Source organism: Spermophilus citellus (genome assembly GCF_964194105.1).
Source record: "Spermophilus citellus genome assembly, chromosome: 15".
NCBI classification, from domain to species: domain Eukaryota; kingdom Metazoa; phylum Chordata; class Mammalia; order Rodentia; family Sciuridae; genus Spermophilus; species Spermophilus citellus.
Window position 1 is genome coordinate 25,812,253 of NC_138195.1, and position 18,529 is coordinate 25,830,781.

At 39.4% G+C, this 18,529-nt stretch overlaps 1 protein-coding gene across 11 annotated transcripts in view; it reads right to left on the minus strand.

Annotated features, from left to right (window-relative positions):
• Window positions 1–18,529, minus strand: part of SGMS1 (sphingomyelin synthase 1) — a 299,689-nt gene that overhangs the window by 249,122 nt on the left and 32,038 nt on the right. For 10 of the 11 annotated variants that reach the window (XM_081268406.1, XM_081268405.1, XM_081268409.1 and 7 more), the window contains one exon: window positions 7,594–7,692. The exons of the other annotated variant lie outside the window; for it this stretch is intronic. The gene's annotated coding sequence lies outside the window, so the exon portion shown is untranslated. The remainder of the gene's footprint in view (window positions 1–7,593; window positions 7,693–18,529) is intronic. 11 annotated transcript variants of the gene reach the window in all.

Sequence of the window (18,529 nt, forward strand, 5' to 3'; positions counted from 1 at the left end):
CTCAAACACTACCACCTTCATCTAAAGAGTGAATAAAAACAATGTGGTGTGTTCAGCAAAAGTTAGCTGAAATTCTCAGACATCCACGTGGTAAACAAGTCTTTGTCAAAAGGAACTGAAAAGGAAGGAAAAGACATAGTTCAGATAGGTTTATTCATTCAAGAAATATCTGAGCAGCTCCCACAGCCCGAGCACAGTCACACTGGAGAAGAAAACTGCATCTGCAGGGCAGTTTGTTAGGCCATGAAGCGGGTGGGTCTGGACAAGAAGCAAGCTTTGTGAATACTGAATAGCCCCATTTTTCCTCAAAAGCACAGTAGGGAGAGCCAAATTTGTGTTTTCTGCTAAATTTTTCCTTGCTTTATAGCTGCATATTTCCAAGGTGCATCATGGATTACTCACACTGATACTTTGAGCCACCAATATCTTAAGTCCACAGTAAATACAAAGAAATTATTGTCATAGTCCTCAGAAAGCAACATGACCCTCCCTAGATGTCTGGGTCATATCAACATCTGAGTCCCAAGCCTCCTTCATTAAGCTTTTTTGTTTCATTTGGGGGGGGGGAGGGTACCAGGAATTCAACTCAGAAGAGTTCTACCACTGAGCTACTCCCCAAGCCTGAGACAGAGTCTAAGTTATCCAACTGAAACTCAAACTTGTGATTCTCCTGCCTTAGCCTCCCAAGTCAGTGGGATTCCAGGAGTGCAGCATCATCTCCAGTAGGAAAATACTCTTAAAAAGGATGGTAGTATCTACTTCTAGACAGAACTGGCTAAAGGCCTTGGTAACAGAATTGCGCAACAATACAAACTTCTGAGTCAGTGATTACATCCTCTCACCACACTGACAGGTTCAAATCACCTCCCACCACAAAAATCTTTGTGTTTTTTAAAGCTCGGAATACTAAATGTGATTAAACCAGCAAACAGTTCCCAAGTGAGTGAGTGCCAACCAAGATATGCCTGAATGTCCCACCCAGGCTATTTCCACCAGGGTGGAACAATGGCAGTGTGAATTTTGGCCTAATAATGTTCCCCTAAATATACCAGGGGGCATTCTTCACATGGGAAGCCAAAGATCAACTTACTGATAGAATGTAGGTGTGTTCAGGTACTTTTATGAAGCAGGTCTACTTTCTGTGGGTCTTTTCATCTCTGGTTCCTTGACATTATTAACCCATATGCCCTACTGTCATAACACAGAGGGGTCGGGGCAGAAGTCAGGACCTAACAGTGTTGACCCTTACAGCCCACATGACCCAGCTGTCAATGCAGAGGTCAGTACACTCACTCCTCTGCTGGCAAAGTTGTTTTAAAGGTCAAACACAATAACAAGGGAGAGTGAGATTAGTATGTATGAGGCGCCATCTGAAGTGCCCCACAAATATCCATTAAGTTGATCTTTCCCAGAACCTATAAGATAAATGTGTTTATCCCCATAGCACAGTTGAGGAAACTGGGGCACAGAAAGGTTAAGCAATTAGTCAAAAGTTCATACCACTAATAGTGGAACCCAGTCTGATTCCAGAATCCATGTTCCTTATCATTTCTTTATTCTTCCTACCTAATAAATCTTTCAGGTTAAATAAAGAAGATATCTGAAAGTGCTTACAAATCATAAAAAGATACATTAACGATAACTGTTACAATTACTATTTCACCTTTCAGGACCACTGGCCTTCCTGCTAACTACCTGGATTTACCTCTGGAGGGGACCATTCCACAGGCTTCCTCTCCTGCTGACCTCAGGCTCTAGGGGTAAACAATATAAACCAGGCAATCCAAATCAGAACAAGCCAAAGGCACAATGACTGATCCAGCATTAGGTGCATAACAAATTATGTCCAGGAATGTGGTATCTTGGATGAGCACTTGATGTGGACCTGAAGCTGGTGGAGGTTTTCATTTGCCGCCCATGAACACACAGTTAAGTCAGATTCTCATGACATCAATTAGAGCCCCAGGCAAGCCCCACCTGAAGGCAGTTCCATCCCTATACTTTCAATATGCTGGTAAGTTTTTTCACTAAAGATGGTAAGAACGGAGTTTTCTGTCACTTGCAACCAAGCAAATCATCCTGATCTCTTTCTAAAACATATTTTTTCTATTAAGCTATATGTATCAGTGCTTCAGTACTTTTCCCTTCCTGAAAATAAAACTTGAAAGACTGATAAATTTCAATCAGATGGCTTTGACAAATCAAGACTTCTGAGTTCTTGACAAGATAACTACATATTATGGACAACAAAAGATCCACATTTTCTAATAACACAGGACAAGTGATCTGGTTCATCATCAAATTTGTTTCAGAAAACTTTATTTTTAACCAAAGGGTAAAGTTTGCAGTTTCCAGCTTGGTAAAGTAACTGTAATACTTATTTTCTTTTGGTCTTTTCAATTATTATCTCTTTTCTTTTTTTTTAAGAGAAAGAGAATTTTTTAATATTTATTTTTTATATTTTAATATTTATTTAATATTTATTTTTTAGTTTTCGGCGGACACAACATCTTTATTTGTATGTGGTACGGAAAATCGAACCCAGGGCAGTGCGCATGTCAGGCGAACGCACTACCGCTTGAGCCACATCTCCAGCCCTATTATCTCTTTTCTAAACCTAAACCATTATAAAGAAGAATTACTCAAAAAGGGCTAGATGTAGTTTGCAGTGAAATGCTTGTCTAACATGTATAAGGACCCACGTTTGATCTCCAACACAACAAACAAAAAAAAGAAAAAAAATTTAAAATAGGATTGAATTTTATAAAATAAAAGAATATGTGAATGGATACTGTATTAGTCCATTTGTCATTACTATAACAAAATACCTGATACTGGATGGCTGGTAAAGAAAAAGAGTCTGAAGGATCAAAAGCATGAAACTGATATCTGCCCATCTGTGGCAATGGCCTCATAGAAAATGGCATCACAATGGCAAGAGCACATGCACGAGAGATGAGGAGCGCATCCAGGACAGGGATCCAGCAAAGGTGCCAGGCTCCCTTTCAACAACCCATTCTCAAAGGAACCAACCAGATTCCCTCAAACACTGCATCAATTCTTTCCGAGGGTGACACCCCAACTGACCTTAAAAGTCCCAACATTGTCCTTCACACTAAGGACCAAGTTTCTGTCACATGAATCTTTCAGGAACAAACCTTATCCAAACCATAGAAAATATAAATAATTTCTTCTTCTTCAAGCAAATCAACTATATTGAAACTTCATTTATCAAAATTCAGCCACAAAACAAACCAGTTTGGAGTTTGAATCATTGATTCACTGCACTAGCTAATAATCCCTCTCTGTGGTTCCTTCAGGAGTCTGACACTTCAGAGGAAAGCACCCCCATACAGATCACTGCCTCAAATGGTGGCAAAAAGCATTCCATTTGGTCTGAAGACAATCTTGGGGTGAAGAACAGGCAAGTCACCCAAAGCTTAGTGTCCACCCATGAACATATATGAGCACATATGAAAATGCTAAATGGGTTAAAAAGATGTTAAAAGCACATTTCTGCAGGGCATGGTGGCATACCTCTGTAATCCCAGTGGCTCAGGAGGCTGAGGCAAGAGGAAAGCAAAGTGCTAAACAACTCAGTGAGACCCTGTCTCTAAATGAAATACAAACTAGGGCTGGGGATGTGGCTCAGTGGTTGAGTGCCCCTGAATTCAGTCCCCAGTAACCCCCTCCAAAAAAAGCACATTACTTAGAAAAATGTAACAAATGTTTCTGTATTTTCTGTGTTCATTACAATGCCTCCTATAGACTTCTCTGAAGCAGAAATAATCTTTTATGACCTTGAATACACAAACAGATAAGCATTCCAATAGAGATAAATTTGTTACAGTACATTCCAAACTTTATTTTCTTGGTTTACTGTTCTTTCTGATGAGGTTATTATTTATTATTAAAGTAGCATACAATTAGAGGTCTATTTGGCCTGCTTTGGATAAGCACTTCAAATGCTCTTCAGCCCTTCTCATACAAGGCTGCTCTCAGGCAGGTCAGAGTTACCACATGTAAATAATCAGGACCCTCAGAACTGTAGTAGTTGGTATGTATGTAACACTATGTAACTCATCAATGAAATACCCATTAAATTATAGGGAATAAGTATTTAATCAAATTTATAAAATTAATGAAGACAATGGACATATCAGTTTAAAATTGAGGATCTGGTACTTCTATTTCCATATTATTCTTTCATTTCAATTAATAGAAAACACAATCCTAGAATGGAACTTCAAATTCATAAGTCAAAATTTTTACATAAATTTCATAAGGTAAGAAATTTATCTAGTTATCACCATTTTATACATAAAATTTAATGGGCACTCTAAATATCTATTGAATAAATGGATGGATAGATAAATGGATAAATGAATGAATGAATAAAGACATTAACATAAATTTAATGGGCTCAATCTATTACGTGACTACAGAGGTTATGATTACTATGTTCTTCTTTTATGAAGTAAAGCAGGAGCTGGCAAAGTTTTTTGTAAAGGGCCAGATGGCAAATATTTTAGGCTTTGTGGGCCATATGGTCACTGTTCCAACAACTCAATCCTGGTCTCTTTCGCAACTATTCAACTCTACTGTTATAGCACAATACGTAAACAAATGAGCACAATTGTATTTGAATAAGACCTTATTTATAAAAACAGAATTTGACCATAGAAACATCCAAATCTCATGAGGAACACTTTCTATAATAACCCTTTATTTCCTAAAGATTATAAATTGTTAAACTCTCCTGAGAATATACTTTGTATACAACCAGAGATATGAAAAATTATGCTCTATATTAGTGTAATATGAATTGCAATGCATTCTGCTGTCACATATAACAAATTAGAATAAAAAAATAAAAAGAGAAATAAATTGGTAAACTCACTAAATTCTGCCCAACATGCTTTCTTGGGTCAAAATTTGGCCAGGGAATATATATCCAGATTCCACAGCTAACATCACTCCCTACTAATCTCAGTCCTGTTACCAGACAGGTCCAGTTAAGTCTGTGCATTTACATCCCTGAATTCTACAGCACAGCTGGTTTCCAGGAGTGTGGCCCAAGTCCATAACTGTGAAGCCACAACCACAACATGGGCTCCTCAAGTGCAAGCCCACAACCTTCTACTCTTTGCCCTCCTCTAACACGTAAAATTGAGCTTTAAATATTCCTTGATGGCACAGTCTCCCCAGAAGAGCTACAGAGAGTAAGAATGGCAGACGAGAATACAGAAGACTAGTGCCTGCAGGGAATAAAGTGAAAGGGACATGGTGAGTCATAGCAAGAGCAGCAGAAATCATGACAGGACTGAAGAAACCATACACGTCTCTTGCACATGTGTCTTGCTCTCTTATCAGAAGTTAGAACATCTCCTTCATATCCAGCAGAAGCTGGGCAGAGGTTGGAAACCTAAGATCACCTCCACTGTAACCACAATGAGGACAAAATCTTGTTTAATCCCCATTTCTGGTAGAGGGTGCCCCATATACTTACCCGATATCTAGCAGAATAAATAAACTATACTATTCTCTTACAATAGAACACTCTACAATAATGAAAATCAACAATCCAAAACTATATGCAACAATAGGGAGTAACCTTTTTAATACATTATTGATTTAAAAAAAAAGATGCAAAAAAGTACAATTTGCATTATGTATTACTTACACACTTACACACACACACACACACACACACACACACACGTGGGCAAAAGAAACCCAAGCAAAACTAATGTATACTCTCAAAGTCAAAGCAGTGGTTTTCCTTGGAGGAAGCAGGGTAGTGTCTAGAAGGAGGAATGATGTTGTGTTGGTAATGTTCTTAACCTGGGTGCTGGTCTGGTCACACAGGTGTGTTCAATTTGTGCAATAAGATTGAGCTACATACTTGTGTGTATTTTCTGTAGGTATGTTATACTTCAAAAAAAGGTTGTTGTTTTTTTTAAATATCCCATACCTAAATGACCCAGGCAATACTGGACTCCATAAACCCTCCATTCATCCATCACTTTCCCTGCTCACTCATCTTTTCAAAGCATAACCATACAGAGGCCAAAGAATGAGAAAGCAACCTAGATCATTCCAAGCTACCTATGATTCATTCTAAGCATAACCATATAGAGGCCAAAGAATGAGAAAGCAACCTAGATCATTCCAAGCTCCTTCTGAATGTTTCCTTTGAATAACCTTTATTGATATCACTAACCTTTTTTTTTAAAGAGAGAGAAAGAGAGAGAATTTTTTTAATATTTATTTTTTAGTTTATCGGTGGACACAACATCTTTATTTTATTTTTATGTGGTGCTGAGGATGGAACCCAGCACCCCACGCATGCCAGGCGAGCGCACTACTGCTTGAGCCACATCCCCAGCCCCATCACTAACCTTTTAGTCAAATTGAAAAAGGACAGTTAGAAGAAGCCACTGTTGCCCTAAATGGTTCGTTTAGACTTCTTTTAAAATATGCTAAAGATGGGCAACTTCAGTTCATAAATGTCTATAAAGAAATGCTTGAAAATATAGAAAGAAACAAAACAATGTTTCAACACACAGGGAACACTTGAGAGAGGTATCATAAATAAACTATCACTGAGATTGGAATGTACAACCGTCAACAGCCACCCTGCAAGAATCGCAGCTAACTGGTCATGTAATCGGCTGTAATGTGTAATGATCGGGAACTGCAATCATTGCAGAACACATCTTTTAGATTCTATATAAAATTTCAATTCAGGTAGTCAAGTTGGGAATCATTTTTACTCTCTCTAATGTTTTAATTTTTATTCTCTCTAGTTTTGCTCTAATTTTACTCTCTCTAATGTTGGTTTAAATATATAAATCTCAATTTCATATTACCACTCATAATTTTCCCACATTCTCCTACAAGTTTAGATTTTTTTTAAAAAAAATCATTTAAGACCTTTGTTCACATTAGATCACAGGCACTGGTGTACTTAAGAATGCTGATCAGAACGGGGTAAAGGCAGTGATCGAAGCCACTGACGCAACCATAAAACACCATCCATAGGGGGCGGATAGGCAGATTTCAGGGAATGAAAAAAGTATGGAATCCTTCTCTCAGGAAAATTTCACACCTTCATGTTCACGTTTCTTATATCAAACAAATTCATACTGCTTTATCTGTCCATTAATTAAATCTGTTTAAATTTTTTAGTCTGACTTTATTTTTATCAACTATGAAGGGAACATAAAGTTAGACCCTTTACTAGAAGCTATTTAAATCATTCTGTACCACAGAGTTTATAAATATCCTAAAATATCTCTCAAGGGAGAACATTATTATTTTTAGGAATTATGGCCCCAAGCATTTAGGAGAAATTCATATGTCTGTAAGTTACTTTCACACATTTCAGCCAAAAAAAAAAAAAAAGCATAAAACATACACACACATACACACACAGAGAAAAGGTAGCAAAAATACTAATAGCTATTAAATCTAATGGTAGTAGGTACATAGGAGTTTGCTGTACATTTTTTTAACTCTTTAGTATGTTTGAAAATTCTAATAGTAAAAAGCTGCTACAATTTTTTTTTTTTTTTTTTTTTTTTTTTTTACCTTTCACAGGGATGGCCGTCTTCTTTCTCCTACTCAAAACCAAATGGTTAAATATGCCCAAATGCACATTCAGGGGTCGCTCACACTGCCTTCTTCGCCCTGCAAGAAGAAGCAAAACAACATGCTATCACCAAGGATTTTTATTGTTAGTGCTATTTCAGTTAATAAAACGTACTTGATATATAGCAAGCATCTAGATTAAAATACTGCTGTAACGTTTTTTAAAATAGGGAGAGAAGTGAAAATAAAAAAAAACTGACCATATATTGAATGTGATAAATCAGCCCCACCTAATCAGGAAATTCTAGAACAAAGGAATATCTCAGGAACTTCATTTTTAATATTTATTAAAATATGATTGATAAACAAAAGTTGCATGTATTTAGGGTACAGAATGTGATGTTTCTGTATATTTTTTTCACTGTGAAATGATTGCCATAATAAAGCTAATTAACACATCCATTTTTTTGTGCAAAGTACATTCCACAAATGTGTAATGAAATCTACTCTCAGCAAATTTCAAACATGTGATACATTGCTATTGACTTTAGTCATTGTGCCACATTTCAGGTCTTCTATGCGTTAGAGCTGCAAGTTTGTTGCAGAGAATTTCTTTTAATTCACATAATTTCAGGGCAGTGACACAGCCCAAATATTCTCTCAAACAAAAACTGGCACAGTAAGAACCTGAGCTTCCCTCTGATTTTGGATTTGAGACCATACTTAGAAGGCATCCACCTGACCCTCTTAGAACCATATTGAAATGGCTAAACCACCCCAAATCCTTTCAGGCAAAAGTGTTTAGATCTAGCACACTGTACACTCAAGCACATGCTCTAGAGCAAGGAGGCATCATGGCCTGAAATTTGTAATCAGACTGCTACCACCATAGCTCCTGCTTTGGTACCGTCTAGTACATTCGATCCTCCCCACAGCCCTAAGCAGAGTTTACTGATCCTATGATACAGAAAAGGCAGCCCAGTGTCAAAGATAATGTATGAGCAGAAAGGAAACTCCTGCTTACCCAGGCTCAGGATCTGTCTCACTATATGGAATGTCTCCACCCCACCAACGTGAAAACCAACCCCAGCACCAAATAGCCAAACAACACATTCACATAAGAGAAATGGGGGTATGGGCTACAGTTTATTTTTTGAGAGTATATATTCATAATCATCTTAATAGTACCACTAATTCTATCATCATTGCCAATTACAATACTTATTACCAGTGAGTATACTTCCTTTGTAGACACAATAACCTTAATGTAATTTTGGCATTGTATATATATACATATGCACTTCATTTTTCTCCCTTCTTTCTCATAAAAGCACCGTTGCCCAACTGAAGTGAAAAAGCAAGCATCACATCATACGCCTATTGATTTTTATCTTTGCCATAACCACAGGCAGTTCTCTCTTGCTATTGAGGACTTTCATTTTTTATAATGCAAAATACAGTACAATTTAAAAAGCAGAGAAACATCACCACAAATAAAGACAAAAACAGCATCAGCACTGTAGGGGAGGATGCAGTGTCACTACATGATGGCCTGAAGAGGCACTTTGCTAAACACCAAAATTCTGCACTCACAAGGTCTGGGAGATATCTCTATCTCTATGTTTAACATGTGCGAGGGAGGTGGGGGACAAAAGCCTGAGGAAAGCCAGTCAGGGAGCCCCTGCACCAGGTTTTTGGTCCTGTTATCTCAGCTTGTTAGTATGATTAAAAAGCCAGAGACCCTCATCAGGCTGCTCCCTCACCTGAAGGTTGGAACACCTGTTCCAAGGACATTGAGATCTACAAAGGAGAGACAATGTGACTCACCACCTCACAAACTGGGCACACTGGACCCCCCAGGAATACTTTACCATGCAGCTAATGCCTTCAGCTACACAAAATAAAGGGGAAATGCATGAAGTACTTTCCAGAAACATCACTCTTACTCAAGATTTTGGTGGGGGAAGTTTAAACAAATAAAGAATTTAAAGTTTGTTACTATTAAAACAAATTTATGTTGTGGAGTAAAATGCAATAGCTGCATGAATTAAGCTAAACACCTATCCTCAGGTGCCTAGATCATTTCCAGCTTGGCTGTAGAAGTGGGGAAAGAAGATGGATTCTCCATTCTTATGAAAGATGGTCTTGGGAGAAAGCAGAGATTTGAATATCACAATGGCCCTTGTTCTGGAGAATTCTCTTCAAAATTAGTTGTCCCAGACTCACCAGATGTAGGCACAGGCAAAATGAAGTCTAGGCACACATAATCCCATTTCTATATCACATTTCCTGGTACAAGTATTACTGAGGTTTGTTTCCTGATGTCCCACAACAGGCATATTTCTGTCACACAGACTCATGCCACTCTGGTTTTATATCACTGACATTTCTTCTACCCCATTCACTTCTGGCACATTCACTATTAGCAGTAACTCTCATCTAACTGAATGTCTATACCATTACTATCAAAAAAATGAACTTAGGCTGGGGATGTGGCTCAAGCAGTAGCGTGCTCGCCTGGCATGCGTGCGGCCCGGGTTCGATCCTCAGCACCACATACAAACAAAGATGTTGTTTCCGCCGAAAACTGAAAAATAAATATTGAAATTCTCTCTCTCTCTCTTTCTCTTTCTCTCTCTCTCTCTCTTAAAAAAAAAAAATGAACTTGGGGCTGCGGTTGAAGCTCAGCAGCAGAGCCTAGCAGGTACGAGGCACTGGATTTGATCCTCAGCACCACATAAAAATAAGTAAATAAAGGTATTATGTCCAACTACAACTAAAAAAAAATATTTTAATAAAGAAATAAACTTACCAATTTAGTTTATCTACAAGATGGCCCCCAGTGATCCCCACCTCCAGTATTCCTGTATTCACCTAGCCAGTCCCCTTCCACACTGAATAGCTCTGGCATGTGTAAAAACCATCATATTTTGAAATGATGAAGTGAGACTTCAAAGGCTAGGTTGAAAGACTTTGCAGTGTCCGTCTTACTCTGTCTTGGGAGGGAAGCTGACTGTGGTGACATGAGGACAGGTAAGGTGGTAAAGAACTGAGGTATCTTCCCAAGAACCAGCAAGAAATCCAGCCCTCTGAAGCAGCCTTATAAGTCATCTTGGAGGCAGAGCCCCACTAATTGCTGACCACAGCCTCATGAGAGACCCTAAATCAGACTACCTGACCAAACTGCTCCTGGACTCCTGACCTACACACAGACATGCATGAAGTGTGTACAAAGACTCCTGATAATCTGTTATGCAAGGATAACTAATATAATAACATGTTAGCTTAAAGAACAATAGAATAAATCCTCAATATCCAGTTGGCATTTGATTTTGGTTTGTTTTTGGAAGCCCTGTGTGTGTCCTACCTGACTGCATTTCCCCCACTCATTCTTCACCACCACCCCACCACTAAGATTCACCATTGGTCTGAATTTTGAGACAATTATTCTTTTGCTCCTCATTAGAGTTTTACCACATATGTGTTCTCAGTATGTTGTTATGTTTTGCCTAATTTAAATCTAATAAAAATAAGCCTATACTGGAAATAAGCTTAGAAGCCCATATTCTTATAAGACTTGCCTCTTCCCTTGCGGTTTTGATCTTGAGATTCACTCCTATTGACTCATGTGGCTGTAGTTCACTCATTTTTTTCACCACCATCTAGCTCTCCTTGTGTAAACATACCTGCAATCTCCAGCTCTTTTCTACCACTGAGGATCCTCTGGGGATTTTTCCATTTTTTACTATTCTGAATAATACTGCTATTTATATTCTAGTGCTTATTCCCTGGTGCACACAGGCAAGAGTTTCTGCAGGGTATATACCTAGGAGAGGAAAGCAGGGCTTGGGATTGTACATGTTCAACTCCACCAAGTATTGCCAAAATGTTTTTCAAAGTGGTTGTGTACAATTGACTCTTTAGCCGCCTTTCCAGTCTCTCTCCAAATAAGAGGCATGCTTGTTTTACTAATTACAAGGAAAGCTTTCAACCAACAAAAGGGAAAGCCTTTCCGCTCTGCAGCATCACTACTGCAAATAAACAGTACTCCAAAGCAGTGACCCAGACAGCTGGAACATATCAGTCACAGAACATCAGTACAAACTTCAGAACAATGATACAGACCCAGCCGACACCACACACTGCCCACAGGTATAAGTCACATTTAATTTCGAGACCTTGGGTAAATTCAGAGACAATTTTCTTCCTGTGGATTAACATATGATCATTCCACCTTATTGCTATCATATTGAAGGGAAAGAAAATAAACTCACATGCAGCCCAGCCAAATTCAAGACTCAAGCAGGAGAATAAATCATCTCCAGGAAATAATTGTTGCTTCTTTTTAACAGAGAGCTAGTTATGGTTTGGTGGTTTTTTTTTTAACTATACGATGAAATTGTTATTTACTATATTTATACATAGTAAGTTATACTATTTATATATAGTAAATTGTTATTTACTATAATTATTTGTAGTAATTCTATAAAAAATTCTTCTGTATTTTCTTTACAAAACGATGTCCTTTGTAGATTTAAAGTTAATCCAATTTCTTAGGTATCAATAGTAATTTTTAAAATTTAATCAGGATTTCTAGTAAAAAGATGATAGCAAATGAAATTAAATACAAATAATGATGGATCCAACATGGCCACCGGCGAGGAAGCAGCGATTCCAATGTCTCCACATTAACAGGATCAGAAAGACCCATTGGAACAGCAGCAGTCTACCTACTGAGGAACTTCTAGCAAACTTCCGTTAAGAGGGGACCTGCCGGGAATTGGTAGGTTTATTAGAAGTGTCAGTTTGTCCCAGACAAGTGGATCTTGGCCGGCCACGCGGGCGCAGAGGTCCAGTCCCGCAGCCACCAGCCGCTTCTGCAAGCGGCCGACGGCCCAGAGCGGCGCAGCCCGCCTGAACCCGCAGACGACACCCGCCATCTCGCCGTCCCGGGAGGCCCCGCTCTCACTCAGCAAACGGCCACCCCGCCGGCCCGGATCTTAGCCACGAGGCCGCAGCTGCCCGGCTCTACAGGCAGCCCCCGGCGGCCCGGGGCAGCGAGAAGTGTCCCCGCCTGGCCCAGCAGACAGCCCGTGCCCTCCCGGCTCTACTAACAACCCCGCCCACCCGGCGAATGGCTCCCCCCCCCGTCCCCAGACAGCGTGAAGGGAATCTAACCAACACTTTACGAAATAGCAAACTGGGAACTAAAACCAGAGATTGTGTCAGACCAGAGACAAGCCAGTTCCACCCCTCCCTTCGGACACTCCGGCAAGGAGCCAGGGGCCCGCCATAGCAGAGAGGGGAAGTCACCAAAGTTCGGCCAAAGAGATTCCTTCCCAGCGGAATCTACTTTAGCAGGTGTGTGACTCCCACCCACACCAGATACAAACAACCGAGAAACTTCAAAATCTCTCCGTGGGCGTGACCGTAAGGGCCAAAGGACTCTCGACCCCCAACTCCCCCTACTGCCAGTGACGAGGGCGTGACTGTAGGGGCAGAGGGAAGCAGAGAAGACTCCCCACCCCCAAATCCCCCAACCGCGAACTGAGAGGGTATGACGGTAGGGGCGGAGGGAAACGGAGGACACTCCAGACCCCCAACTCCTCCTACCGCCAGCAGTATGGTTGTGACTGTAGGGGCTGAGGGAAGTAGAGGGGATCCTCGACCCCCAACTCCTATTACCACCAGCAGCGACAACAATGGTCCTAGCTGCCAGATTCCGAAGGTGTGCCCACCAAAGGGGTCTGGAAAAATTAAACAATTGACTCCCAGACCACAGCTCCACAGCACTGGGGCTTAGATGAATGACAGCGAGAGTGCTCAGTCGTTAGGGAAATAGAGCACTCGGTGGGGCTGAAAGTGTAACCAAATCCTTGGTGAACTGCCTCCGGTGAGCAGGACCTGGCTGGCTGGCAGGAGGAAGGGGAGGAGGGGCCGTAGAAGTGAAACGGCTCTGGACCAACAGGATTGAGAGACTCCCAGGAACCGCCTTACAGGGATTGCTGTCGACACATTGAGGCAAAACTCAGCCCGGAGGTCACAGCTTTGCCTACGGGAAGAGAAGAAAATGGATCTCTAAGACCTCATTTTATTTCCTATTTCATTTTAATTTTTTCTCTCCCTTTTCCCTCTCTCTCTCCCCTTCCAAGTTTTACTGCTCTTTCCATTCTCCCCTATGCTATCTATCTCAGTCTCCTTCTTTCTTTTCAAGAACACCTACCTTCCCCTTCCCCCCAACTTTCATCCCAAGCATTACGTCCTCCATTTCGCGTAACTGTCTAAATACAAATAGGTGTGCACCCTCCCCCCGCGCCTGCAAGGTAGCCGGACCTGCAACCCACCAGCAGGTCAGGCCCAGCAACCTGGGAGTGGCAGAGCCGCCCCACGCGCCTGCAAGGTAGGCGCACCTGCTACCAACCAGCAGAACAGGCCCAGCGGCCTGCCGATGTGGTAGGCACAGTGCCCCAATTGGAGGAGGAGCAGAGCCCCTGCCCGCGCCTGCGCAGGAGACTTTGCAACTATACAAGAGTAATACAAATATATAGGGGGAAAATTCAACAACACAACAGTCTCAGTAAGCAGAAAGAAACGCGAACAGTATGAAGAGACAAGGAAAGAAAGGACCACAAGCAATGCAGGTCAACTCAACGTTAGAAGAGGTAATAGCTGCAGCAGATGGAATGTCAGATAAAGAATTCAGGAGATACATGCTTCAGATGATCTGGAGTCTCAAGGAAGACATTAGACAGCAAAATCAGACAATGAAAGATCTCTTCAACAATGAAATACATAAACAAATCCAGGAAGCAAAAGATCAACTATACAGGGAGACAGAGGTTATAAAAAACAAACAAACAGAAATCCTAGAAAGGCAGGAAGCAATAAACCAACTTAAAAACTCAATTGAGAATACTACCAGCAGAGTAGAACACTTAGAAGATAGAACATCAGACAATGAAGACAAAGTATTTCAACTTGAAAAGAAAATAGACAGCTCAGCAAGACTGTTAAGAAACCATGAGCAGAACATCCAAGAAATATGGGATAACATTAAAAGACCAAACTTAAGAGTCATTGGGATACAGGAAGGCACAGAGCTCCAAACCAAAGGAATGAGCAATCTATTCAATGAAATAATTCGAGAAAACTTCCCAGACTTGAAGAACGAGACAGAATCCCAAATCCTAGAAGCCTACAGGATGCCGAATGTGCATAATCATAAGAGATCCACACCTAGACACATTATAATGAAGATGCCCAACATACAGAATAAGGAGAGAATTTTAAAAGCTACAAGAGAAAGGAAGCAGATTACATTTAGGGGTAAACCAATCAGGATAACAGCTGATCTCTCAACACAGACTTTGAAAGCTAGAAGATCCTGGAATAACATATTTCAAACACTGAAAGAAAATGGGTTCCAACCAAGAATTGTGTATCCAGCAAAATTAAGCTTCAAGATGGAAGATGAAATTAAAACCTTCCACGATAAACAAAAGTTAAAAGAATTTGCAGCTAGAAAACCATCTCTCCAAAAAATCCTCAGCAAATGGAAAATAACAATGAAAACCAACAGTGGGAGGTAGGACAGTAAAGGGGGAAAAATAATCAAAGAGGAAAATAAACCATATTCAGTAACATAAATAAACAAATATGGCTGGAAGGATAACCCATATCTCAATAATAACCCTAAATGTTAATGGCTTAAACTCACCAATTAAGAGACACAGGCTAGTAGAATGGATCACAAAACATGACCCAACAATATGCTGCCTACAGGAGACGCATTTGATAGGAAAAGACATACATAGACTGAAGGTGAAAGGTTGGGAAAAATCATATCACTCACATGGACTTCGGAAACAAGCAGGAGTGTCCATACTCATATCAAATAAAATAGATTTCAAGCCAAAGTTAATCAAAAGGGATAAAGAGGGACACTACATACTGCTCAAGGGAACCATACACCAACAAGACATAACAATCATAAATATATATGCCCCAAACAGTGGTGCAGCTATGTTCATCAAACAAACTCTTCTCAAGTTCAAGAGTCTAATAGACCACCATACAATAATCATGGGAGACTTCAACACACCTCTCTCACCACTGGATAGATCTTCCAAACAAAAGTTGAATAAGGAAACTATAGAACTCAACAACACAATTAACAACCTAGACTTAATTGACATATATAGAATATACCACCCAACATCAAGCAGTTACACTTTTTTTCTCAGCAGCACATGGATCCTTCTCAAAAATAGATCACATATTATGTCACAGGGCAACTCTTAGACAATATAAAGGAGTAGAGATAATACCATGCATCTTATCTGACCATAATGGAATGAAACTGAAAATCAACGATAAAAGAAGGAGGAAAAATCATGCATCACTTGGAGAATGAACAATAGGTTACTGAATGATCAATGGGTTATAGAAGATATTAAGGAGGAAATTAAAAAATTCTTAGAGATAAATGAAAACACAGACACAACATATCGGAATCTATGGGACACACTGAAAGCAGTTCTAAGAGGAAAATTCATTGCATGGAGTTCATTCCTTAAAAAAAGAAAAAAACCAACAAATAAATGATCTCATACTTCATCTCAAAATCCTAGAAAAAGAAGAGCAAAATAACAGCAAAAGAAGTAGAAGACAAGAAATAATTAAAATCAGAGCTGAAATTAATGAAATCGAAACAAAAGAAACAATTCAAAAAATTGATAAAACTAAAAGTTGGTTCTTTGAAAAAATAAATAAGATCGACAGACCCTTAGCCATGCTAACGAAGAGAAGAAGAGAGAGAACTCAAATTACTAGCATACACGATGAAAAAGGCAATATCACAACAGACACTTCAGAAATACAGAAGATAATCAGAAATTATTTTGAATCCTTATACTCCAATAAAATAGAAGATAGTGAAGGCATCGATAAATTTCTTAAGTCATATGATCTGCCCAGATTGAGACAGGAGGATACAGACAACCTAAACAGACCAATATCAATTGAGGAAATAGAAGAAACCATCAAAAGATTACCAACTAAGAAAAGCCCAGGACCGGATGGGTATACACCAGAGTTTTACAAAACCTTTAAAGAGGAAGTAATACCACTACTTTTCAAGCTATTTCAGGAAATAGAAAAAGAGGGAGAACTTCCAAATTCATTCTACGAGGCCAACATCACCCTGATTCCTAAACCAGACAAAGACACCTCAAAGAAAGAAAACTACAGACCAATATCTCTAATGAACCTAGACGCAAAAATCCTCAATAAAATTCTGGCGAATCGGATACAAAATCATATCAAAAAAATTGTACACCATGATCAAGTAGGAATCATCCCTGGGATGCAAGGCTGGTTCAATATACGGAAATCAATAAATGTTATCCACCATATCAATAGACTTAAAAATAAGAACCATATGATCATCTCGATAGATGCGGAAAAAGCATTCGACAAAGTACAGCATCCCTTTTTGTTCAAAACTCTCGAAAAAATAGGGATAACAGGAACATACCTCAACATTGTAAAAGCAATCTACACTAAGCCCCAGGCTAGCATCATTCTGAATGGAGAAAAATTGAAGGCATTCCCTCTAAAATCTGGAACAAGACAGGGATGCCCTCTCTCACCACTTCTGTTCAACATAGTTCTCGAAACACTGGGCACAGCAAGTAGACAGACGAAAGAAATTAAAGGTATAAAAATAGGAAAAGCAGAACTTAAATTATCACTATTTGCAGATGACATGATTCTATACCTAGCAGACCCAAAAGGGTCTACAAAGAAACTATTAGAGCTAATAAATGAATTCAGCAAAGTGGCAGGATATAAAATCAACATGCATAAATCAAAGGCATTTCTGTATATCAGCAACAAACCCTCTGAAATGGAAATGAGGACAACCACTCCATTCACAATATCCTCAAAAATAATAAAATACTTGGGAATCAACCTAACAAAAGACGTAAAAGACTTATACAATGAAAACTACAGAACCCTAAAGAGAGAAATTGAAGAAGATCTTAGAAGATGGAAAAATATACCCTGTTCATGGATAGGCAGAACTAACATCATCAAAATGGCGATATTACCAAAAGTTCTCTATAGGTTTAATGCAATGCCAATCAAAATCCCAATGGCATTTCTTGTAGAAATAGACAAAGCAATCATGAAATTCATATGGAAAAATAAAAGACCCAGAATAGCAAAAACAATGCTAAGCAGGAAGTGTGAATCAGGTGGTATAGCAATACCAGACTTCAAACTATACTACAGAGCAATAGTAACAAAAACAGCATGGTATTGGTACCAAAACAGGCGGGTGGACCAATGGTACAGAATAGAGGACACAGAAACCAACCCACAAAACTACAACTTTCTTATATTTGATAAAGGGGCTAAAAGCATGCAATGGAGGAAGGATAGCATCTTCAACAAATGGTGCTGGGAAAACTGGAAATCCATATGCAACAAAATGAAACTGAATCCCTTTCTCTTGCCATGCACAAAAGTTAACTCAAAATGGATCAAGGAGCTTGATATCAAACCAGAGACAAGGCATCTGATAGAAGAAAAAGTTGGCTACGACCTACATACTGTGGGGTCAGGCTCCAAATTCCTCAATAGGACACCCATAGCACAAGAATTAATATCTAGAATCAACAAATGGGACTTGCTCAAACTAAAAAGTTTTTTCTCAGCAAGGGAAACAATAAAAGAGGTAAATAGAGAGCCTACATCCTGGGAACAAATCTTTACTCCTCACACTTCAGATAGAGCCCTAATATCCAGAGTATACAAAGAACTCAAAAAATTAGACAATAAGATAACAAATAACCCAATCAACAAATGGGCCAAGGACCTGAACAGGCACTTCTCAGAGGAGGATATACAATCAATCAACAAGTACATGAAA